We start from the raw sequence: 25,452 nt of genomic DNA on the forward strand, positions 1-25,452 counted from the left end.
CCACTCTCTCTAAATATCAATGGAAAAAATATCCTCTGGTGAGGATTAACAAAAGAAGCAAAAAGGGATAGAGAATTAACAACAACAAAAGGGGGGGTAGTAAGAGCATCAATTTCGTATCTTTGTTGTAAAGATTAAAAGAGTTAACATATGTAAGTAATTTGGGACACTGCCATATGGTAAACCCTATTTAAGTGTTAGCTACTATTTTATTTTAAATACTAGGAGCCCAATGCACGAATTCGTGCACCTTGAAAAGGAACTATGGGCCGTGAGGCTGCAGTAGGCACAGGGGCAGATCTCGGCCCACCCTCCATGCCCCTGCCCAGCCCCTCCCGTCGGCCCATCCTCCATGCCCCTGCCCAGCCCCTCCCGTCTCGGCCCCCAATCCTGTCTGCCGGCAGCCCTGCTCCTGCCGCCACCGCTCCCATGTGCTGATGGTGCCGGCCCCGCTTGCACCTGCTGATGGCACGGAGTGATTGGGGCCAGTGCCAGCAGCGGGTGCGAGCGGGGCTGGAGCCATCAGCGGGTGCAAGCCCCTTAGGAGCAGGGGAAGGTGGAGAAGCCCTCAGGGGCAATCATCAGGGCTGGCAGCCACTGATGGGGACCAGTGCCGGGCACTGGCAGCTCCGGCGCCAGCTGAGGATGAGAGCAAGGCCGGCGCGAGCAGTGGGTGTGAGTGCCGGGCAGGACCACGGAGCACAGGAGCAAAGAATTTTCAGTAACCACCAGAGGCTTGCCCAGATGACAGTGACTGGTGCCCCGCATTGGTCTGGCACCCCGCTCACCTGCTCCACCATCCCACCTTGGCCGAGGCCCACCATGTTCTGGACACATCCCCTAGTGGTCAGCGAACGTCATAGCAACCGGTTGTTCGATTGTTCGGGTTGTTCCGCTGTTTGGTCTATTTGTATATTAGCTTTTTTTTTTATATAGGATATATTTATATTTTGCTAGAATTCTTACAAAACCCACTTAAAATTCCATAATCTAGGAATGTGTCTCTTGTGTTTGGGGTTTATGTTTTTTTGCACTTTCCTATTTTGTTTCTACTAGTTTTTAATGGTTTGTTTTTAAAATATAAGGCTGCCTCAGCTATGCTTAAGAAAAATAATAAATTATTTGTCCACCTGTGGAGCAGATTTTAAGAGGGAAATACTCAAACCCCTGGTTTGGGGCATGATCAGGCCCCAAAAATGAGTGAGGGCAGAGGAAGAAAACCTCAGGAAGAAAGTTCAGGAGCCATCTACAGAGTTAGTATTTCTAACTTAGCGATCATCTTCCAGAACTGTTCTCAAACCTGGGAGGGTTTTGTGTAATTATAGCACATTTCCTGGCAAGATATCAGGGTTGAGAGACGGAGGTGATGTAGGTGAAAAAGAAGTTCACACAGTCGGTGTTTTCTTAGTTTTGTTTGGTTATCATTACCTGGCTGTGCTGCCTCCTTTTCGTTTGCTTCCTTCCTTGAAGAGTCACTTTACCTCCAACCCCCTAGAGCCCAAATCAGCTCCAGGCGCTCTACAGCGGAGGTGAAGGGCAATCAGCCTGATGTTTAATACCCAATGAAACTTTATTCTGTTGTACATAAAAGGGAAAAAAGGAAAAGCCAATAGAATGTTCCACAAGTTTAAAAATATTTAGAATTACACCCACTCACAGATTTTGAAAAAGCACAGCAACAGAATTATGCTATGGATTCTTCCAAGATTTTTATGATTTCCCATCTTACATTTAGTAAGTCCTTTATCCATTTTGAGTTTACTTTTGTGTATGGTATAAGTTGGTGGTCTAGTTTCTTTCTTTCTTTTTTTTTTTTTTAATGGGGGAGGGAACCGGGGCCTGGACGCCTCCCTCTGCGTGTGGTCCATGTGCAGGGCAGGGAGTGGGGGCGAGTGAGGGGAGAAGCTACAGGGGCCACAGGAGTGGGGGCCACACTGCTGGAAGGAGCTCTGACCCGGCAGGAGGCCAGGCGGTCCAGCCGGAGAGGGGCTGCCGAGCTCTGTGGCCAGTGCGGGTTCAGGGCAGTGCCGGCCGCGTGGCCTCGGGAAGGAGCGGGCAGGCCGGCCGCTCCACGCCCCGTCAGGAAGGCACTTTGACGCTGAAGTGCTTGCGAAGCTGCTCCAGGAAGACGAACGTGAGCACGGTGTGCGGCATGAGGTGGATGCTGGCAGGCACGAGGCCCTTGTAGAAGGCCAGCGGCCCGAGCTTCGCTGTCTCCATGGTGCAGTGCAGCACGCCCTGGTACTCGCCCTTGGAATTCATCAGGCGGGTCTTCAGCACGTCCAGGGGCTGGCACAGGACCGTGGCACACCCACCGGCGATGAAACTGGCGATGAAGTGTGTGAAGATGCCGTCCGACAGGTACCCCGTGCCCAGGACCAGCTGCTTGGCCGGATCGTAGCAGGACAGCTGGCCCACAGTGACCAGCATCCCCCGACTGGAGACCATGGTTGCACCCGAGAACAACTTCCTCAGACCCTCTTCACGGGCCACGCGGTACAGGCCGTCCAGGGCGTGGGCGTAGTTCCGGCGCTGGCTCCAGGGCAGCTTCACGTCGTTTTGCATCCTGACGTTGACCATGTCGGCGGGAGTCCCCACGAAGCCTCCGACGCAACCGCTGACGGCGCCCAGCAGCACCTTCTTGTAGAAGAGCAGGGGCCCCTCGCTGCCCTTGGCCACTCGGTCGGCACGGTCTCGTAGATGGCGAACCGAGTCAGGGAGTAGGTCATCTGTCGGCACAGCGAGGCGCTCAGGCCGCTGTAGAGCGCCAGGACGCCGTGGGAGCGCACCACCTGCAGCGCCATGCCGGGCATGCGCATCCTCACCTCCTGCTGCGTCTGCAGGTGCACCTTGAGCAGGTCCAGCGGGTGCGTGCAGCAGGCGGCCCCGGACGAGGCCAGGCCCCCGAACTACCAGCGCGACACGCGCGCCTCGGCCGCCATGCCCGGCGCCATGCCCGCCGCAGCGCCGGTGGCCCGACCCGACCCCGCCCGGACCCCGAGCCCGGCCCGACAGGCCGCGCAGCCCCAGCGCCGGGTTCAAAGTGCGTCCGCGGCCCGCGCCTAGTTTCAATTTTTTGCATGTGTATGTCCAATTTCCCCAACACCATTTATTGAATATGTTTAATTTTTTAAGAAATAACAAATTGTTTTTCAAAATGATTATACTGTTTTACATTCAACCAGCCGTGTATGAATTCCCATTGCTCCATATTTTTGCCAACATTAGGTATTGTCAGTCTTATTTTTGTTGTATTGTCAGTCTTTTTAATTTTAATTATTCTAGTGGATATGTTGTAATTTTAATTTCCCTAATGTCCAATGATTTTGGAGCATCTTTTCATATGCTTTTTGGCCATTGTATATTTTTTTTGAAGTGTCTGATGAAGTCTTTTCCTATTTTTTAGTTTTAAGAGTTTTTTAAGTATTACAGATACAACCCCTTTGTCAGATACATGTGAATATTTTTCCCCACTCTATGACTTGTCTTTTTATTTTCAGCAATGTACAAAGAGGAAACGATGTGTTTAAACTTCATAAAGTCCAATTTAATAATTTTTCTTTTATAGTTCATGCTCTTTGTGTCCTTTAGATTTTGCATTTAGGTCTGGGAACCATTTCAAGGTAATTTTTATGTATGGTATGAAGTAAGGGTCAATGAATTTTTGTTTTGTTTGTTTGTTTTTGGAGTTTGGGGGGACATAGGCAGCCAGTTCTTTCAGCATGGTTTGTTAAAAAGGTTTCCTTTCCTGATGTATCAACTTTTATTTAAAGAAAGAAAAGAAAAAACACTACTTCTAAATACTCAAAACCACTGCTATCCCCACCTTAGAGGCCTGAACAGCAAGGTCTGTGCCTTCCCTCCTTAGAGAACACAGGCCTGAACAGCAAGCTCCAATGGTTCAGAGAAGCAGCAGCCTAACTTCTAGACAACAAGTAAATGTCTTTTTCTGAAGCTATTACATGAATTCACACAGAAAGGAAAGAAGAGAATAAGCCCCCACATTTTACCAGGATGTTGTGAGGTGTATCTATATTAATCTCACACATTCTGTATGATTTCAACCAATATCAACAAAAGCAACTAACATTATGGCCTTTAGCAACACAGAGGGATAACCTTGGAGGTACAAAGAGCAGTACTTTGAAAATCAGGACATGGGTAGTCCAAGCTATGTGATCTTAGGTAAGTCACTTAACATTCCTAGTCCCCAGTTTGTTCACCTGTAAAATGAAGGTTTTGCATCAGGTCATTTCTTACGATCCCTTTCCAATTAAACATTCCAGAATGCCAAGAAGAAGCCTATTCTTTCTTCCAAAAGTCAAGAAAAAAGTTACCCCCAAAAGATGTCAAAATTGCAAACATTTGTCACATGGTGAATACTGTACTAAGAGCAAGTTTCCTTTTTTTTGTTTCCTATTTTATCCAATGTTTCCATAGTAATTAGACACATAATCTTTCCAACCATTGTAGTTCTGATTTTTATCATTTTGAACAGTGCTCACTACTCAGGAAATACATCAATATATCATCTTCATTTCACCTGTACACCTCAACAACAAAAGAGTCAATAAAATATCTGTTGGAACAATACTTCTCAGCTTTAATGTGGACCTGAGGATCTTGTTGAAGTGAAGATTCTGATTGCACGCCTAAGGTGGAGCCTGAGACAGTGCTCCCAAGTGATACAGATGCTGCTGCTCCTTGAAACACACACTGAGTAAGTAGCAAGGTGACAGAATACTGAGGTCAGAGTATCTGTTTGGAGAGCCTAATTAATATTAATACTTCAAGTTTCCAATACTCTATACAGCCAAATATTTTATAAATTAGCTTTATGGCACTGATTTGAGGAATATAACCTCATTGATTCTCGAGAGAGCACACTAAATATAACAGCTTAGAAAGTCAAGGTCAATTTAGCTTTTTTGTTGTTAATATTTTTTGCATTGATTTTTAGAGCAAGTAGGAGGAGGGGAGAAAGAAGGGAAGAGGGGTTAGGGGGAGAAAAAGAGAAATAGCAATGTGAGAGAGACACATCAATTGGTAGCCTCCCACTCATGCCCTGACCAGGGCCGGGGAATGAAAGGAACCTGCAATCCAGGTATGTGACCTTGACCAGGAATCAAACCAATGGCGCTCAGGCTGATGTTCTACCACTGAGCAACACCAGTCAGGTTGTTTATAAAGCAAAGATGAGGCAATATGAGTTATGGCTTTCTGATAAAGAGTAGATGGGTTGTTATAAGGATTTTCAACCTATCCTCAGGTCAAAGAACAAAATATATTACAGAAATTTACTTTCAAATAATTTTTAAAAATTTATACTAACATCACTATTTTATGCCTAAGAGATCTCAAATTATTCTAATCCATCAGAAACAAAAAAAAAAATAACTTGGTGTGTTTTTACTTTATAAAAACATCTGAAAGGTTCAGCAAATTGAGAGTAAGTTAGTGTGCATAGGAAGGATCTACAGCTCTGCCAAGAACATGGCCTAATACAAACACTGCAAAGATAAATTTTAATAAATCTTACAAAATAGAAACAAAGGGAAAAAATGAAAAAGGGATTTATACAAACTAGACTGTTAGAAGGAACAGCTTAATGGGATGAAGTGCCTCTTTATCACGCATTGTTTGGTCAGTGGAGTGCTTTGACTGCAGAGGTCCCAAACTAACAGTTCTAGCTCCTAATCCAAGATACTATGTTTTCAGCCATTTTCTCTCTCTTTTATCCATACCTACAACACGCACACACACATGCACACACGTGTGCGTGCTCTTTCTCCTATTTTTTTTTTAAATATATTTTATTGATTTCTTACAGAGAGGAAGGGAGAGAGATAGAGAGTTAGAAACATCGATGAGAGAGAAACATCGATCAGCTGCCTCCTGCACATCTCCCACTGGGGATGTGCCTGCAACCCAGGTACATGCCCCCGTCCAGAATCGAACCCGGGACCCTTCAGTCTGCAGGCCGACGCTCCATCCACTGAGCCAAACCGGTTTCGGCCTCTTTCTCCTATTTAATATGGGTTTCATTTGAATACAACAGAAATGAATGTTTATGACAGAAAATCATAAAGATGCAGCAAAACTCAAACAAAGAAAAAAATTCCCTAGAAACCCCACTTACCCAGAGGTGGCTGTTAATATTCTAGTGTACAATATATCCTTACAGTCATTATTTTAGGATTATATAGATAAATGGTAAACATTTTCCTACATCTTTAAATAATATTAGTATCCAAGTGTCTGAATGTACCACAAGTTACTTAATCTCCTTGTTAAAATTTAGGTTGTTTCTATGTTTGTTTTTATTATTTATAAATAATAATGCATATATACACACATACATGCAAACACATATGTACATATATATAAAATCTTATATACTTTTTATAATTTCCTTGGAACAAATTCCCAGAAGTATTTCATGGTTACATATATATTTTTAATTGTTATGAGTTGCCAAATATCAAGAGAGTTGTGGCAAATTGTAAGAATATCCCAGAAAAAATTTTTTTAAAGCGCAACTATCTGCATCTAATTGTATTCAAAATCCTAAAAACAAAACAAAAGAAAAGAAAAACACCAAAAACACCACCACCACCACAACAAAAACACCATAAAGCACTTACTATGTGCCAGGAACTGTTACAAACATTTTACATGTATTGACTCACTGAACAACTTCCTGAGTTGGCATTACTACTATTACTATTATTATTATTATTATTATTATTATTATTACTGTTTTACAGATGAAATAACAGGTACAGAGAGGTTAAGTAATTTACCCAAGGTCACAAAGCTAATTAATGGCAGAGCTAAGAAACCTGGACTCCAAAGTCCATGCTCTTAAACACTATCCCTACTCTTCTCAAACTTTTTAATGTTAGGAATCCTTTACCCTCTTATAGTTATTGAGAACTTCAAAATGCTAAGGTATGCCCTGACCCGTTTGGCTCAGTGGATAGAGCATCAGCCTGCGGACTGGAGGGTCCCCGGTTCCATTCCGGTCAAGGGCATATACCTTGGTTGCGGGCATATACCCAGTGGGAGATGTGCAGGAGGCAGCTTATCGATGTTTCTCTCCCACCGATGTTTCTAACTCTCTGTCCCTCTCCCTTCCTCTCTGTAAAAATCAGTAAAATATATTAAAAATATATATATTACAAAAAGCTAAGGTATAACACACTTGTTTATGTGGGTTATACATGTCAATGTTTTTCATGTAAGAAATTAAAAATGAAAAACATTTAAAAGATTTACTCTTCTTTTAAAACTAGCAATAAACCCACTTCATGTTACATATTTTTATGAAAAATACTATTATTTTCCAAAATGAAAAGACAACAGGGAAAAGAGTGCCACTGTTTTATCATTTCTGCTAATCTCTTTTGTGTATAATTTACTAAAAGACAGCTATATTTTCACATGATACTGCATTCAATTTGTTGGGATATGGAACATCATGTACCTCTAGAAAAATACATTGTACACTCATAAGAGAACTGGAAAAAAGACAAATAAAATTTTATTATAAATATATGAAGTTTTAATCTTGCACCCACTGAAAAGGGCACCCAGAGGGGTCCCCAGACCACACTTTGAGAACCACTACATTAGCTAGTGCAATGCATGTGATACAATGTTGAACTGCATGGTCTCAAGAACATACTTGCCTAAAACATATTCCACATTTTTTGGTAAATAATTTATTCAAGAATTACTATTAAGCACATACTATGTGCCAGGTACCCTTACAGGCACTGGAAACAGCAGAAAATGAGAGAGAAACCCCCTACTTCAATGTATTTATATTCTAGTCGGAAGAGAGCAGTAATCAATAAACAAACAAATAAATAAATCACATATTCTGTCAGATAACTAGCATGAAGAAAAATAAAAGCAGGATTTTGAAAAATAGGGTGGGTCAGGGAAGGCCTGAGAAAGTGACATTTGAACAAAGATCTGAAGAAGGTGAGGGAGCAAGCCATGAGGCTACCAGCAAAAAGTGCTCCAAGTAAAAGAAACAGCAAGTACACAGCCCTGGAACAGAAGCATTCCCTAAGGGGCACAGGGGACAGCAAAGAGGCCACTAGGCTGGGGTAGAATAAACAAGGAAGAGGAGGAGATGCAGGCAGAATTATAGGAGTAGGGGCAGATCATGTAGAACCCTGTGGGCACTATAGGGCATTGAGCTTTTTCTGTGAATGAGAACCACTGGCAGGTTCTGAGTGAGAAGGGATATGATCTGCCTTTCATTTTAAATGAACATATGTCAGTAGTGGCTGCCATGAGATGAAGGATGCCCAAGATCCCTGACACCATGAGCTCAGCCTGAAGCTGCCCTTTAGTTTGTTGAGAGCAACACAGAGAAAACTGGTTTTTGTTGTTGATGGCAGAGTGGGGTTTTTTAGTATTTTTCCCTTGTTATTGTACAGAAAATCCTTTAAAAAATAATGCATGTGGTAATCATAAAAATGAAGCTCAAAAAACAAACAAACAAAAAAACCCCCACAAGACTAGGAGACTCATCTTTATTTCATTTGGCACTGTTCTAATAAAGCTAAAACTGTGGTTCATGGTCTTGACAGCTTGCCTTATCCAAAAGGAAACAAGAAGGAGGAAAAAAAGATAGAGACAGACAGATGAATTCAGATTCCTTTGATCTGGGTCCTAACTCTTAAGGGGATCCCAGATAAATCAATGAGTCAGAGAAAGGGGAATAAGATGAAATCCAGAACACTGATGACAACAGCTGTCTGTCTGCCTACCTGTCTTCTGAGATCATCATCAAGGTATGAGATCATCACCCAGGCCAGAGAATGCAGGGCAAGGTGGAAGTCCACCATAGAACTATGGGGCCTGTAGCATCTGACTCCAGTTCTTAGGGGCAGGAAGTGGACACCCAGGCACTGTTTGTATGTTTTTTTAATATGTTTTTATTGATTTCAGAGATGGGGGGGGAGAGGGAGATGGGGAGGGGGAGGGGGAGGAGGAGGGAGGGGGAGGGGGAGGAGGAGGGAGAGGGAGAGGGAGAGGGAGAGGGAGAGGGAGAGGGAGAGGGAGAGGGAGAGGGAGAGGGAGAGAAATATCAATGATAAGCGAGAATGACTGATCAGCCACCTCCTGCACACCCACACTGGGGATGTGCCCCGACTGAGAACCGAACCATGACCTCCTAGTTCATGGGTCAATGCTCAACCAAAACGGGGGGAGGGGGGATTAACCAAAGAACTTATATGCATATATGTATAACCTATGGACACAGACAATAGTGTGGTGAAAAGGTCTGGGGAAGGGGGTCAGGGTAGAGTTGGTCAATAGGAAAAAAGGGGGACATATGTAATTCTTTCAACAATAAAGATAAAAAATTTTTTAAAAGCAAACAAAACTGTTTCTAAGGGATAAATCAAAGAGGGCACTTAGAGATTTCAGTGTATATTGTACTCTCTTTCTTAGGTTGTATAATGTGTCCATGGGTTCATGCACTGTGTATATTGTTGGACTCTATTCTTTCACATTTACAGGGTGTTCCATAATCATAATAAACTTAAAAGAAAACTCAATTGATTTGTGGGACAAAAATTCTCTTCTATTCCAATCCCATGAGGTAGTCACTGTTTCTAGCTTCTTAGGGTCCTTCCAGAGATATCCTATACATAGATAAGCATGGGGTTGGAGGGTAGGGTGTGGGTAGTGTGTGTATCTGGGTGCAGTGCATGAGAGTAGTTGGATGTGTGCATATATGTGCACAAAAGAGCCAGAAAAAACAAAATGACTCCCTGCCTGCGCCTCATCAAGATCAGGTGTATGTCAGGGACCAAAGCATACCTAGGGGACTGCTTCAGTACTTTTCTCTACAAGGCAACTCTGTCTCACTACTAGAGTTATCCTATATAATAAAAGGCTAATATGCAAATTGACCGAATGGTGGACCAACCAGTCGCTATGACACACACTGATCACCAGGGGGCAGATGCTCAATGCAGGAGCTGCCCCCTGGTGGTCAGTGCGCTCCCACAGGGGGAGCGCCGCTAAGCCAGAAGCCAGGCTCACAGCTGGCAAGCACAGCAGCAGTGGCGGGAGCCTCTCCCACCTCTGAGGCAGTGCTAAGGAGCAGCAAGCAGCTTCTGGCTGAGCAGTGCTCCCACAGGGGGAGTGTTGCTTAGCCAGAAGCTGGGCTCAGGGCTGGTGAGCACAGTGGCGGTGGCAGGAGCCTCTCTCACCTATGCAACAGCGCTAAGGACCCCTCGGGGGTCCCGGATTGTGAGAGGGCGCAGTTCAGGCTGAGGGACCCCTCCCCCCAGTGCACAAATGTTGTGTACCGGGCCTCTAGTAAATTAATAAGACTGCACTGGAGGAATGCTGGGACAAGGCCTGCCTGGTCAAAGCCTTACATATTAGCTGAGAAGAGCTGAACCCCAGAATTTCTCTGTTCTAAAATACATGAGACATAGTACTGTGTCCCAATATTTCCTTAGTGTTAGCTTCAGAAATCCCAAATATCCATCTAAGATCATCAGTTTTCTAATCACAAGGATCTAGATAGGTTTCCAGAATGGTAATAAATGCTTTAATCCTGTAACTGTGGCTTGATCAGAACACTTAGATTTAGCAGTGTGCCCTGTCTTCAAAGGAAGACAGACATGGCACACTGCACATCCAGAGATGTGGAAGAATCTCAATTTTGAAAGTCCTGCTTTCAACAGCGCCTGCTTTGGACAAGGATTGGCAAAGTACAGGATGGTGGTTAGAAATGGATTTATTTCTTAATACAAAAACAGATCCCAAAACACTTCAATAAATTCCTGATTTAAAAGGCTCATGCCTATTAGGGGAAGTATGCCAAACCATTTTTATTCATTTAAAAAAAATTTTTTTCTGAGGGTCTATGTGTGCCAATGTCAGGAGCCAGTATATAGATTAACATATTGCCTTTGAGAAGTCAATAATTTAATTAGGGAGGCAGGTAAAAAATGATAGTCTACATTGTGAAGGTGGTACTAGGGAACAAATAGGAGGAAGGGCTGACTCTATTGAGTGAGGTTTCATAGAAAGGCAGTATCTGAACTGGATCTCAAAAGATCAGTAAGAGACCACCACCAGTAAGCAAGATGAAAGTCTTTACGTGCAAATATGCCTCACCAAAATCCCCAAGCTCCAAATACTAAATGAAAACTGTCAGTGTGTGCACAATGTACCCTGGAACTTTGCTATATAATATTCAGAATTCTAAAGTTTAATGTAGGGTAAAAACTTTTGCATCTTGAATTTTGTCTTAAAGAGGTTTAATTACTTTAAAATCTTATTAAACAGTAGTTTCACCTCAAAAGCATATCTTTTTTTTTAAATATATTTTATTGATTTTTTACAGAGAGAAAGGAAGAGAGATAGAGAGTTAGAAACATCGATGAGAGAGAAACATCGATCAGCTGCCTCCTGCACATCTCCCACTGGGGATATGCCCGCAACCCAGGTACATGCCCTTGACTGGAATCGAACCTGGGACCCTTCAGTCCGCAGGCTGACGCTCTATCCACTGAGCCAAACCGGTTTTGGCTCAAAAGCATATCTTAATGGAGGTCCCAAATATTTTACTGCTAGAAAACCTATGGCTCACACAGTCTAAATATTGACTTTAAAAAAAAGTTGGCTTTTAGTTTATTAAAGCTTCATAACAGATGCCTTTTCACTTTCCATCATAAATATAACTGTCAGATTACTATTATATTTCATAACTTCTTCTGAAGGGTAGAGCTTCAGAAGAAAACAGTAACAATTTCACAAAACCAACACATTATTAAAATTTTTGAACATTTAGGAATCACAACTATTATAGAAATAGGTTTCCTATCATTCCTTCCTATACCATTTCTCTACTTTTACACACAGACAAAAGAAAGAGGTCCACATACATGCTGTTCTCTGCAGATTTTCATTCTACCTGTTTCCAATACCCTTGTCAATTTCATCTATACTTGTCTTACATACTATTATCCTTTGAAAGTTTTATGAAGTAGTTGGGCCAACAGATGGGTGGCTAGCTCTGCCCAACATATGTCATAGGAAAAAGAGCTCTTAGGCAAGACAAGAAAATAAGTAAATCCCTTTCCTTTATCCAGCTGGGAAGAGGGAGACCCCTTAGAACAGTGGTTCTCAACCTTGGCTGCACATTAGAATCACCTGGGAATCTTTTTAAAATCCTGATCTCTGGGCCTCGTCCTCTGGAAATTCTGTTTCTTTGTTATGGGGTGAGGCCACAACATTAGTAACAAAGAAACAGAATTTCCGGAGGATGAGGCCCAGAAATCAGGATTTTAAAAAGATTCCCAGGTGATTCTAATGTGCAGCCAAGGTTGAGAACCACTGCCTTAGAAGAAAGCAAACAATCTTTTAACCTTAATTAAGAAAAGTGACTAGACTGAGGTGATCTGTAAGTAAAAGATGATCAAAGAAGGGAGAGAGAGTTCAAATGCTAACATCTACTCCCTAAGATGAACCATGCACTTGCCCGCAGACAGCAGAGAACTAGAATACAGAGAGGAAAAAATAATTCAGTCAGTGTTACTGGGAGCTATTTCATCAAAGACAGATGGGAAACATTCAGATAAGCACATTATCTTGTTTAGAACATAGAGCTCAACAGATTTGGGGGAGGAAAAGGAAAGGCAACCTGGAACACATAGCATATTATAAACAGAAAAACTCAATTAAATGACTCATCATAGTCTTCTTTGTAAAAACCAGAAAAGAAGAGAAAGAATAGCAGTATCTTTTCTCTTTGCCCCTTACCTGTCCATAAGCTTAACCAGACAGCATCTGATCCTATCTTTAGATGGATATCTGTGTCTTTCAACATACTATCTAAACACTCCCCAAGGAAAACAGTGAGACCAATTCTGCCAGAGACAGTATCTTCCAGAACCAAGGAGTCTCATTCTCCTTTGAGTGAAGGTTAGTGGATGGGAAGAGATCCTCAAATGCCACTTGTACGAATCTATCAAGATATGCTATAAAACAGGAAAACACTAGACTACATTTTAGCAGAAGTCTAAAAATAACAAAAGAACATTCCCTATTTTTAGATATCTAACTTACAAGTTTAAAAACACTAAAAGTAAAACAAACCATTAAAAACAAACTGGAATTTAAAATGTTTTAAGATACTTTTGAGTTGGGAAGACTGTTTTTAGAGAATTTCAAAAATTCTTTGTTTTCTGTCTCCTTGCTCAAACTTTCCCATCTCCAAAACTTAAGAGTCCCAATCCTATGTGTTATCACGAGCATTTCCCAAAAGACGAAATAGAAAGGTTATACCACAAGAGAAAAAGAACAGCTAGGAAAAAAATTTTAAATATGCATTCACATAAAGACATAAAAATAGAGTATAGATTATTGCCTAAAGACAATAATTTATAAAACAACAAAAAAAGTTAATTATCTTACATTAAAAGCAGTGCCACAGATGATAAAATAATTGATTAAAGGAAAATAGTTATTTTTTCCCCACAGTCTTCTCACTGAACAGTTTTAAGGTCAGTAAACATCTATTTCAAAGTTATGTCTGAATAATCAGAATTTGCAATTTGTTATTGCAATAAGAATCTGAAAACACATACATTTACTGGAACATTAATCTTAACCCCTATCTTCCTCCCCATCTCCATCCAATCCTAACACACAAATATTCCCAACCTTTTTTAAGAAACCTATGGCAAATAGGATTTGCGGGAAATTACCAGACTGCACAGCCATCATTAACATCTCAGGTTCCAGTAGAGTCATGACAAATTCTTCTCAAAAAACAACAGTCCACAAATATGAAAAAATTCAAAGTCGCAGAAGAAAGATGTTGTTTTGAGAAGCTACCGAAGCTTTCATAAATTCAATCTCATGCCTTATGCTCAAAGCAGACTGTGAGAACTCCCCTTCTCAGTGCAGTTACCAGTTTGTCCACCCTTCAGGCAAGTTAAGATGACACAGAGTTGAATTACTGCCGACAGGAAACCAAGAAAGCTCTCAAGTTAAGACATATGAAAGAAGTGCGGTTAGAACAGTGAATGAGCTCCTCCCCTTGCTATTTGTCGCTGGGGGGAGGAGAGAGAAATACAGAAAGAGGTCTTCAGAAAACCAATTAACTGCTTTTTCCCCTCTCTCTTTTTAAAAAGGGAAGTTGAGGTTTTATTTAAAATCTTAGTATAAGAGACTCTGCTTCTATGCAATTTAGAGCCACAGATTAAACAGAATCCCTCAGTTTTGTGAAAGAGACAGCCCAATTACTGACCACTGATAGGAGGTGAGGATGAGGATTAGGTGTATATAGAAGTATATACATACATATAAATACATACATATAAATATTCATGTATGGAGAGTTTGTTTTCTGAAAAATGGTTCCAATGGCTTTTTCATCTGTGATATTTATAGATAACAGGCTAAGGAACTTGAATATTTAACTACAGAAGCTCAACTATTTCTCCACCCCGACTCCAATTAAAATATCTGTTTCAAAAAGTCATCTGAGGGGACATAAGTAATACTTTCAACAATAAAGTTTAAATTTTTTTAAGTCATCTGAATGCATTCCAAAGCTGTAATCTGTCTTTCAGATCTGCCAATCCCACAGAAGAGCCTCTGACTTGTTCCTATGTGAGAAATGTGATCTGTGACTAAACAGCTTACTGATATTATTTGACTTTTCTAAAGTACTTTGTGATCTTGCTGTATATATGGAACACATAAGAAGGCAGTCTCAATACATAAGAATTTCCTTTTCCTGATAAAGAAACTTCAATTCTTTTTCTACTAGCACAGTGGTTCTCAACCTTCTGACCCTTTAAATACAGTTCCTCATGTTGTGACCCAACCATAACATTATTTTCGTTGCTACTTCATAACTGTAATGTTGCTACTGTTATGAATCGTAATGTAAATATCTGATATGCAGGATGGTCTTAGGCGACCCCTGTGAAAGGGTCGTTCGATCGCCAAAGGGGTCGCAACCTACAGGTTGAGAACCGCTGTACTAGCACAAAGCAGGATCTTCTGAATAAGAACAAACATGGACACTTTACCTTCCATTGCAAAAATACAAACAAACTGAAATCCTTTTAAATTATAGCAATTTTCAGTTATCCAAAATTAAAAGGTCATTCATTCCCTTCATAATACTCTTTATTAATAGATACTCAATAAGAATAGTCAGCTGCTTTTACCATATTTAATTAAGTTTTAATTAGCTCAAAACTAGAAATCCACGTTTAGGCCCTGGCCGGGGAGTTCAGTTGGTTAGAGCATGGTCCCAATATGCCAACATTGCAAGTTTGATCAGGGCAAATACAACAATCAACCAATAAATGCATAAATAAGTGGAAAAACAAACTGACGTTTTTATTCATTCTCTCTCTCTCTCTCTCAGATAAATTTTAAAAATGTGTATAGAAATCCATGTTTAGTATGTTTACCTAGAATTCCTCAATCTTTCTGGTAAAGTATCAGCCTGTATTTTGATAGCCTACTGCTGCAAACTCAGCCCAGTGAATGCCTAAATGCTCACATAGTCAAACAAATGATAAATCAAAGTACCAAGACACTTTAAAAGAGAAAACTTTCAGAATGACTGAAGGCAATATTTTGTTATTAGAAAAGAAAAGCAATGGAGATTCTATGGTGGAGAGAAAAAACTTCCTTTCTTTCTCACTCCAAGAACATCATGTTTAAAAGAAAAGCTCTATATAGAACTGTGGGAATGACTCAACAGGCAACAGAGTGGCAGCCAGTGTGGGCTAAATGCTGCTCTGGAAAGACAGAATCATTCCCTCTGGCCCCTTCTGGCTAACAAGCTAAAAAACTGTCTTACGAAAAATGGGTAAATTTCAACTCTCATACTACATGGATAGTCTGGTCAGAGGTTAGGAACTAAAGGAAAAACATCCCTAAAAGGTTGAGTCATTCCTTTGTCCCTATGTGGGCTGTAAAATCTGCTGTATGAGGGTTTTTCAAAGGAAACAAGTTCTCACAGCTCTGTACTTACATGAAAATATATACAAACTAGAGGCCTGGTGCACGAAACTTGTGCATGGGTAGGGTCCCTAGGCATGGCCAGCGATCAAGGCCGATCAGGTCCCCCTTCCCGCACACTGCCACCATGCAGTTCTCCCCACCTCCCTGCCTCCCCCTTCCCTTACTCCCTCAGTGCCCTGCCTCCACCGCTGGTCACCCGCCATGTTCTGTGCAGCCGCCTGGTGGTCAGCATACGTCATAGCGAGTGATTGAACTCCTATTCTCCCGGTTGAACTCCCAAGGGGACACTTTGCATATTAGCCTTTTATATATATAGAATATTTTAAGATTACTGTACAGAAGATGGTTGGAAGAGCAGAGGGCTGTTTCCCTCCTACCAAAACTTCTCCCTTTGCTGTTTAAGAGTGTTGGGAAAGCCACATTATTTCAGCCCTAACACAGATACTGATGGTTATATAGTGGGAGTAACAGTAACACATTACATTCCAACTGACTTATTAACTTCTTCACAGCAATTCCACATCCATTATCTATTTCATCTGCCCTTTGAAATAAAAGGAGCTGCCCTAGCTGGTTTGGCTCAGTGCATAGAGCCTCAGCCCACAGACTGAAGGGTCCTGAGTTTGATTCTGGCATGTACCTCAGTTGCAGGCTCAATCTCAGTCAGGGCATGAGTGGGAGGCAACCAATCTATGTGTCTCTCTCATATTAATGTTTCTCTCTCTCTCCCTCCTCCCCTCCCTTCCACTCTAAAAAAAATCAATAGAAAAATATCCTCAGGTGAGGATTAACACCAAAAAAAGGAGCTAAAGAAAAACAAATTTTAAAACAAAATTCTAAAAAATCAATCTTAAAAAAAAGGGAAACAACAAGCAACATAATCTTTGTCTACTGCTAAGATTGTGTTTGCATTTACCCTGGAGTATCAGCACAACAGGTTTCACAATTACAAAAACCTGAACTATGGCAGCTTCAGTTCCACTATTTTTTGTGCAAACTGACAAAATTTTCATAGATAGAGAAGTAAAGTGTGACAATGCTTCTGCACAAGTGAACATGATTTTCAAGTTAATGGCACCAAGGGAATGAAGGATAATGATCTTAATTGCTAATAAAATAAAAGCTATCTTGCTTTTTTTTTGTTTTTAAGAGAGAGGGAAAGGAAGGGAAGAGAGGGAGATAGAAACATTCAAGCTATGAGTGAAACATTAGGGTTGCCTCCCATATGCCCATATATGCACCCCTACTAGGAATGAACCCACAACTTAGGCCTGTGCCTTGACCAGGAATCGAACCCGGCAACCTTCCTGTGCACAAGACAACTGAGCCACACTGGTCAGGGCCAAAGCTCTTTTGCTTTTAAATCATAACTCTCTAGCTAATCAACACAAGTTTAAATTGACTTACAGTCTCTATTAATCTACTCTAAAGAGACTTGATAAATGTGGGATATCAATAGTTTCCCCACAGAGATTTCTCACCACAAACATGCCCGCCCCCCCCCCCACCCCCAGCTCCTCAAAGGACTTTAATGTTCATAATCAAGAAGAACTAAACAAGTTCTAATCCTATTTGACCTTCCTACTGGATTTGCCATAGTTTTCATACTCTTCTGAAAATTTATATCCTTGATTTTCTTAAAAATCCTACTTTCCTAACTCTGACCTTTCTTCTCAGAATCCTAAGTGGCCCCTCTTTCTCTGTCCCTCTCAGGGACACTCCTTTTACATATTCTCCCTGGCCAGTTTCATCCTTTCTTAAAGTTACTACCACCTACATACTGATCCATATCTAGCTCTGACTTCACCTAAGCTTCCAACTATGCACCTCTATCCAGATTCTTAAAACTCAGTATTTCCAAAAGCAAACTTCCAATATCATCACCCTGTTCCAACCCCTCAAATTACATTGCTTCCATTTTCCTTAGCTTAGATAACAGTACTCAGGTCTGAAGCCATAAACTTAGACTCCTGTCCCTCCAATCCCAGACATCTAAGTATAACTAATTATCACATAACTTACTCCTCAAATCTATCCCTTTTGTTCCATCACTACAACCAATACTTTTTATTTCAGGTCCTTAATTATTGTCTGGAGTATAGCAACAGCTTTATAAAAACATAAAAGTTCAAACATACACAAAGGTAGAAAGAATCGCCCTGACTGGTTTGGCTCAGTGGATAGAGCGTCGGCCTGTGGACTGAAAGGTTCCAGGTTTGATTCCAGTCAAGGGCATGTACCTTGGTTGTGGGCACATTCCCATTGGGGAGTGTGCAGGAGGCAGCTGATCAATGTTCCTCTCTCATCGATGTTTCTAACTCTCTCTCTCCCTTCCTCTCTGTAAAAAGTCAATAAAATATATATTTTTTAAAAAGGTAGAAAGAATCCTATCTAATAAAGAGGTAATATGCAAATTGACTACCACTCCAACACACAAGATAGCCACCCCCATGTGGTCAAAGATGCCATCCCCATGTGGACACAAGATAGCCAGCAGGGGAGGGCAGTTGGGAGGGACCAGGCCTGAAAGGGAGGGCAGTTGGGGGGGGACCCAGGCCTACAGGGGAGGGCAGTTGGGGGGACCAGGCCTGCAGGGGCAGGCAGTTGGGGGGGGCCCAGGCCTGCAGGGGAGGGCAGTTAGGGGCAACCAGGCCTGTAGGGGAGGACAGTTAGGGGTGACCAGGCCTGCAGGGGAGGGCAGTTGGGGGCTACCAGGTGGGCAGGGGAGGGCATTTAGGGGTGACCAGGCTGGCAAGGGAGGGAAGTTAGGGGTGACAGGGCCAGCAGGGAAGAGCAGCTGGGGGCAACCAGGCCAGCAGGGGAGAGCAGTTGGGGGCGACCAGGCCAGCAGGGAAGGGCAGTTAGGGGTGAGCAGGCAGGCAGGGGAGCAGTTAGGCATCAATCAAGCTGGCAGGGGAGGGATTAGGGGATGATCAGGCTGGCAGGCAGAAGCTGTTAGGGGCAATCAGACAGGCAGGCAGGCAGGCAAGTGGTTGGGAGCAAGCAGTCCTGGATTGTGAAAAGGACCCCAGATTGGAGAGGGTGCAGGCTGGACTGAGGGACACACACTCCCTGCATGAATTTCATGTGACAGGCCTCTAGTGGTAAAGTAAGTTGTATGTACCCCAGCACCTAGCTTCAAAATGTATCAACAAATAAATGCCTCTCCTCCACACACATAGCACCCAGCTAATACTGGATCTCTCTGAATCCAATTCTAAGCATCATCTCATTTCATCTTTAACACACACACACACACGCACAAACACACACATATATATACACATACACACACTAGAGGCCCAGTGCATGAAATTCGTGCCCCTCAGCCCGGCCTGCACCCTCTCTAATACGGGACCCCTCGGGGGATGTCTGACTGGGCCGATTGGGCCTAAACCTACAGACATCCCTCTCGCAATCCAGGACCGCTGGCTCCTAACCGCTCACCTGCCTGCTGGCCTGATCCCCCTAACTGCTCTCCCCTGCCAGCCCGAACACCCTAACTGCTCTTCCCTACAGGCCTGATCACCCCTAACTGCCTCTGCCTTGGCCGCGCCACCATGGCTTTGTCTGAAAGGACGTCCGGTCTAATTAGCATATTACCCTTTTATTAGTATAGATAAAGGCCTGCTGCATGGGTGGGGGCCAGCTGGTCTGCCCTGAAGGGGGTCCCAGATCAGGGTGAGAGTCCCCTTAGGTAAGGGGCTTGGGGCAGTTTGCAGGTCAGCCACGCCCCCATCGGGGTGGGGGTCTCCACTGGGGGCAGTGCCGGTCTGGGTGAGGGGCTGGAGTGGTTTGCAGGCTGGCCACACCTCCATCGGGGTGAGGGTCCCCACTGGGGGGCGTGGCCGGCCTGGGTGAGGGACTGAGGGCCATTTTGGGGCCGTTTGCAGGCCGGCCAAGCCCCTGCCTTTGTCTGGAAGGATGTCCAGAAGGTCTCCCGGTCTAATTAGCATATTAACTCTTTTTTTTCCAAATATATTTTATTGATTTTTTACAGAAAGGAAGGGAGAGGGATAGAGAATCAGAAACATCAATGGGAAAGAAACATTGATCAGCTGCCTCTTGCACACTCCCTACTGGGGATGTGCCCGCAACCAAGGTACATGCCCTTGACCGGAATCGAACCTGGGACCTTTCAGTCTGCAGGCCAATGCTCTATCCACTGAGCCAAACCAGCTAGGGCAGCATATTAACTCTTTTATTAGTACAGATATATGAATTATTTAACAGAAGCACAATACCATTACTACACCTAAGTTTTTTTAAATCCCTTAATATCATAAACTATTCAATCAATGCTCAAGTTTTCCCAACTGTCTCATAAATTTTTTAAGGTTAATTTATTCAAATCAGAGTCCAACAGGGAAAACACATTACATATTCATTGATGTGCCTCTTAAGTTTCTCTTAATCTATAGATTTTTCCCCCTTCCTCTCTTCTTTGTTGAAAAAAAAATTGTTTTCTCACATTTTGGATTTTGCTAACTGTATCCCCTTGAGTTATTTAACCACGCTCCATAGCCTATATTTGCACAGTAAATTACTAGTTAGATACAGAGGCTTGATCTAATTCAGGTTAAAAGTTTTTCACAAGAATATTTCAGCCGAAACCGGTTTGGCTCAGTGGACAGGGCGTCGGCCTGCGGACTGAAAGGTCCCGGGTTCGATTCCGGTCAAGGGCATGTACCTGGGTTGCGGGCACATCCCCAGTAGGAGATGTTCAGGAGGCAGCTGATCGATGTTACTCTCTCATCGATGTTTCTAACTCTCTATCTTTCTCCCTTCCTCTCCGTAAAAAATCAATAAAATATATTAAAAAAAATAAAAATAAAAAAAAATAAAATAAAAAAAAGAATATTTCATAGGTGGTACTTCAGCAATAAGCTTCTTAACTGTGCTCCTTTCTCTCCACCCTTACCTCAATTAAAACTTATCCTTGTTACCACCCAATTCTTATTCATTCTTCAAAACCAGTTTAAGTGCTGCCTTCTTCAGAAAGCCTTCCCTGATCCTGGCACTTTCCCCACCCTCCTCACACTCTCCATGAATATGATACATATCCCTCATTTTTGCTCCTCCAGAACCTGTGCCCACCTATATATATTTCTTGTTACTACATAACTTAATGCCTCTGCATTAAAAGATTTAGCACAATGTCTGATGTGAAAGCATTCATAAATGTATGCCAAATGAAATGAAAAGCCCTATTTATAGCAGAAAATTCTAACAGCATGGCAAAAATTCATAACAATAAAAGAATCTCTACCTTCTCAGAAAAGACAGGTAGTTTGCTACAGTTTTCATAAGAACACATTCTGAAGGTGTTATTCAAAACTACTTGAGGAAGCCAACTTATCCATAGCAATGAAACATAGGGTTAACATAAATAGAACATCCACAATAATGCCCTCAGCAATATTAAGTGCTAATGACAATGAAAATGCCCAAATTGTAGGGCAGGAGTAAGAGAAAGCAGAGAAACGGAAGGCCTATCTCACCCACAAAAGAAGCAATCCTTTAACCTTTGAAAGCTGTCAACCTCACTAACAAGTGATACCAGTTTCTATGATGGACTGTAGTATAAACAGGTATACACAAAATAACAAATGATCTCTGTGGGATTTCAGAACATTGAAGTGTAACCTTGTTCCTATGTCCATTTCTGATTTGGGTTCTCACAAATACATATATGAATTTACTGATGTTCAGATCTATAAAAATCTAATCATCATATTGAAATTTTACAGGCTCTAACCAATTAAGTCTCTCCCCTAGACACCAAGTGTTGAGCAAAGTTAAAACACCCAAAAGATAACATAACCCAACACCCAGGCAAGTTGCTACAGATTCAAGGCAGCTTCTATTTCCTGTGACCACAACCTATTACTGAGAAACCCTGTCAAGACGAGCAGTCCTGGTTTTGAGTAATTTACTGCAAATATAGGGTATGGAGCATGGTTAAATAACATCAAGGGGATACAGTTAGCAAAATTACTCTAGGTATGCTCTTCCTTGGCCTCAAGATAGATGAAGGCTGTATTTTCAGCTAACTTTTCAAAATATAATAAATGTTAAGGGCTATGATAGCCATAAATATAAACAGCCAACTCATTCATACTGTATGTCCGAAATATTGTCATTATGCACAATGGCAATGCCAATGGGGGCACAAAGACAGATGGAACCAGACTGACACTGTTTCTGCTCTAAAGGGCCTTATTATGAAGTAGGGTAGAAAATCTCTAACCAACAATTTAAAAAAAAGAAAAATGAAGTGCTAAATAAAAGTATAAGCAATGAACTAAACAAATATAAAAGCAGCAGCAATTCATTCTGGGGAAGAATGATGTGAGCTGCCTCTTAAAAAAATAAAGGCACCAGAGTTTATCAGTTTCTTTTCAAAATTCCAACTCCATAGACGTGTATACTTGTATACCCAATAACAAAGCCAAAAGAAATCCAGTCTTGACCTAATCCAGCCCCTTATCCAGAGTACTAAGAGTGAAATACATGTAGGAAACTCTTGTACAAATTCCTGACACGTGGTTCCCAGTCTGTTACTAGAGTACTTGTGGAACAACCTTAAAAATAATGTTTTAGTGGGCAAGGAAATGAACTGAATGGTCAAAAACAATGAAACACCCACCAGCTACAAACATTCAGGGTAAAGTTCTTCCTCACTACTAATCAAAGAAATACAAATTGAAATGAAAACATTTCATCTATCACATCAGCAGTCTTTTATAAATGACACTATCAATGTTGGTAAGTGAACCAGGCACTCATACAGGATTGACAGAAATATAAATTGGAAGGCCACTATGGATTGGAACCGGACAATGTATTTCTAAAGAACCTCAATTCTTAATAAGGCCTACAAAGGAGAGTGTGATTTGGCCCCTATATACCTACTTATTTCACATCCCTCTCTCTCAACCCCTCCACTGACATATTGGTATTCTCTTAGTTTTGTTACGCCAAGTTTTCCCCAATAAGTCTTATTTTCCCATTTCCTTTCCCCCACCCCCTCTTTCCCCTAGTCTTAACATATGCTAGTCCCTCTCTCCTTTGTTTGCCTATCCACTCCTTGTGCTTTGACTATCAGCTTAAATGTCTATTCCTTCAAGAGGCCTTTCCTGACCAACACCTCATTACCTAAATTAGAACCATCACTATTAAATCTGTTATAACATCTTATGCCCTGCCCCCCTCCAAGTTTTAACTATAAATTGGCTTGTATAAATCTGTTTAATCTTTCTTTCATTAACTGTAAGTTCTGTGACGATGAAAACCTTATCTGTGTTGTTCCTTACTGTCTCTCCAATACTTAGCACACAGATGATGACATAAGTCACTGAATAAATTTTCAACGTTAAAATGGTCAAATTCTTTAAGCCAGTATTTCTACTTCTAAAAAAATAATTTAAAATACCAAAAAAGAAAGCTTCAAAAGATGTTCATCAAATCTCTGTAAAGTGTGAAAAACAGAAAATGATTCAGTGAGTGGGGAGGTGGGGGAATTGAATAAATGATGGCACAGAATGGAATGTCATACACCCATTAAAAAGGCTACTTATAAAACTTTCAGTGACATCTGAAAAATCTTAAATTATATAATGCTAAATGAAAAAACACACACATAGTATTAGCTTAGTTATTTTTAAAACATACATTTGGAAGAAGAGGGAAATAAACCACATACTATAGCAATTTTCTCTGGAAGATGGAATCCATTGGGAGGTTTTTGTTTGTTTGTTTTGTTTTTTAAAGAGGGAGAGTCTATCTGGCATCTGTTCTCTAGGAACCTAGCACATTTGAGAATGGAAATTGATTATCTTTAAGTACTGAAATGAAGTAGGTTATGAAATTCTATCAATCACATCATAAACAGAATCAATGAGTTGACATGTTTAAGATTTGGGCATTTTCACTTTGGCTGGGAGACCTAATCTACAAAATCCCTGACAACCAAGCTTCCTGAGGAGCATAAGTAACAAAGCTCTTTCCTTTCCCAAAGAAAATATTGTAATTTGAATCAGAAACTGCCTACTCAAAATTTTTACTTTTCACAGCAGTTAATTAGTACCTCCTGTGAAACACTAAAGCATGAAAGGATACAGTGCGTACCCTTACAGAAAAAAACTACATTATCTGCCCTTTCTTCTACAGGCTACACATGTGGAAAACAAATGAGTACTTCCTAAGTTTTACACAAAGAAAAGAAAAGCCTATGAAAGGGGAACAAGCATGTCCTTTTCACTTCCATTTTCTCCTTAATTCTCTTTACATAACTTCTCATTCCAACTAGCAGAGCAGATAACTGTACATTGTTTCAGACAAATATTTGGGATCAAATCAAGAACAGTTATAAAATAATTTTTTAAAGTACACAGCATTAAAATATATGAAACCTTTAAAATAAATCTAATAGATGTATAAGACCACCACAGAAAAAAACTCTAAAACCTCTTTGGGAGATCTTACTGAAAATAAAAATAAATGAAGGAATATACTACATTCACAATACAATATTCTAAAGATGTTAATTCTCCACAACTTGGTTTACAGAGTTAGTGTAATCCCAATCAAAACCCCACAGTAACTTAAAAATCCATATAGAAAGACACTCTTGGAAAATAAATAGGTGGGAGGGAAGATTGACTTCTCCCATGTAAACAGGGCTTATTACAATTATCATTAACTAGTAGCCCGGTGCATGAAATTCATGCATATTGAAAGGAAATTAATTAGAGGAACATAATTTGGACTCACTATCTCTAATATCAATAATATGTGAGCGTGAGGCAGTCCGCGTTTCTGAAATTCAATGACATGAATTTTAGCTATTACTTTGCCAAATAAATGGAATTTACAGATATCATTTAAAAGAGCATTCAGCTTCATATTAAAAACTCTGGCTACCAAGTCAGGTCTGTTTTCAACTTTTTGCCAGTGTTGTAAATTGTTTGCAATATCTGCCCACTTGGGGTTGCATGTCATGGTTATGAATAAATCGGGCTTGCCATACCTTGTTACAATTGCCATAGCATCCTGATATCGCTGCTGCATATTTCTGGGACTACCCTCAGAAGATGATGGAAGTATTATCATTTTACCAATCGGCACATTGTCATTTTCAGATCTAGATTTGAGATAATCCATCAAACCACTATATTTTTCAACTCTCAACTTAGATTGGTTTGCTTTGATGAAATTTATCTGATTGGCCTCCATTTTTGAATACGAATCCACGATAAACTGTTGAGTTAATTTTCCTGCATTTAAAATAGGATTGAACATGTCCCGCACAGAGAGATGAAATCCATAATACTGCATTTGTGTGACTCGTGTCCTTACATTTTGTCTAGTATTATTGTCGATTACACTGTTGTCTCTGCGACTTAATGCAGT

At 41.2% G+C, this 25,452-nt stretch overlaps 1 pseudogene across 1 annotated transcript; it reads right to left on the minus strand.

The window, feature by feature from the left end:
- Positions 1-958: 958 nt before the first annotated feature.
- Positions 959-2,942, minus strand: LOC308513296 (mitochondrial dicarboxylate carrier-like; annotated as a pseudogene). Its single transcript has one exon. The product of its transcript is annotated as a mitochondrial dicarboxylate carrier-like (transcript).
- Between the last annotated feature and the right edge of the window lie 22,510 nt (positions 2,943-25,452).

Source organism: Myotis nattereri (assembly GCF_964212035.1).
Source record: "Myotis nattereri genome assembly, chromosome: 2".
Classification (NCBI taxonomy): domain Eukaryota; kingdom Metazoa; phylum Chordata; class Mammalia; order Chiroptera; family Vespertilionidae; genus Myotis; species Myotis nattereri.